The following is a 233-nucleotide window of genomic DNA, read 5'->3' as shown; positions in this document are numbered from 1 at the left end:
TCAAGACCCTTATGTTGTACACAGCAAGACACTGTCACAAACAAGCTGAAAGTATATACAGATTGTACTATTGGTCCTATTCCTCGAATTACCAACTTAGAGAGATCATTGGATGGCAATCAACAAATTTCTAATTTCTCATATTTTTGGATTTCAATTCCTTAAAATATGTTGGTAATATTAATTTTCATATTAAGATATTAAGAAAAGGTAATTGTCACTTCCTGTTGTTT

The sequence above is a fragment of the Mastomys coucha genome, chromosome X (assembly GCF_008632895.1).
Source record: "Mastomys coucha isolate ucsf_1 chromosome X, UCSF_Mcou_1, whole genome shotgun sequence".
NCBI lineage: Eukaryota > Metazoa > Chordata > Mammalia > Rodentia > Muridae > Mastomys > Mastomys coucha.
Note: the sequence above shows the minus strand (reverse complement) of the source record.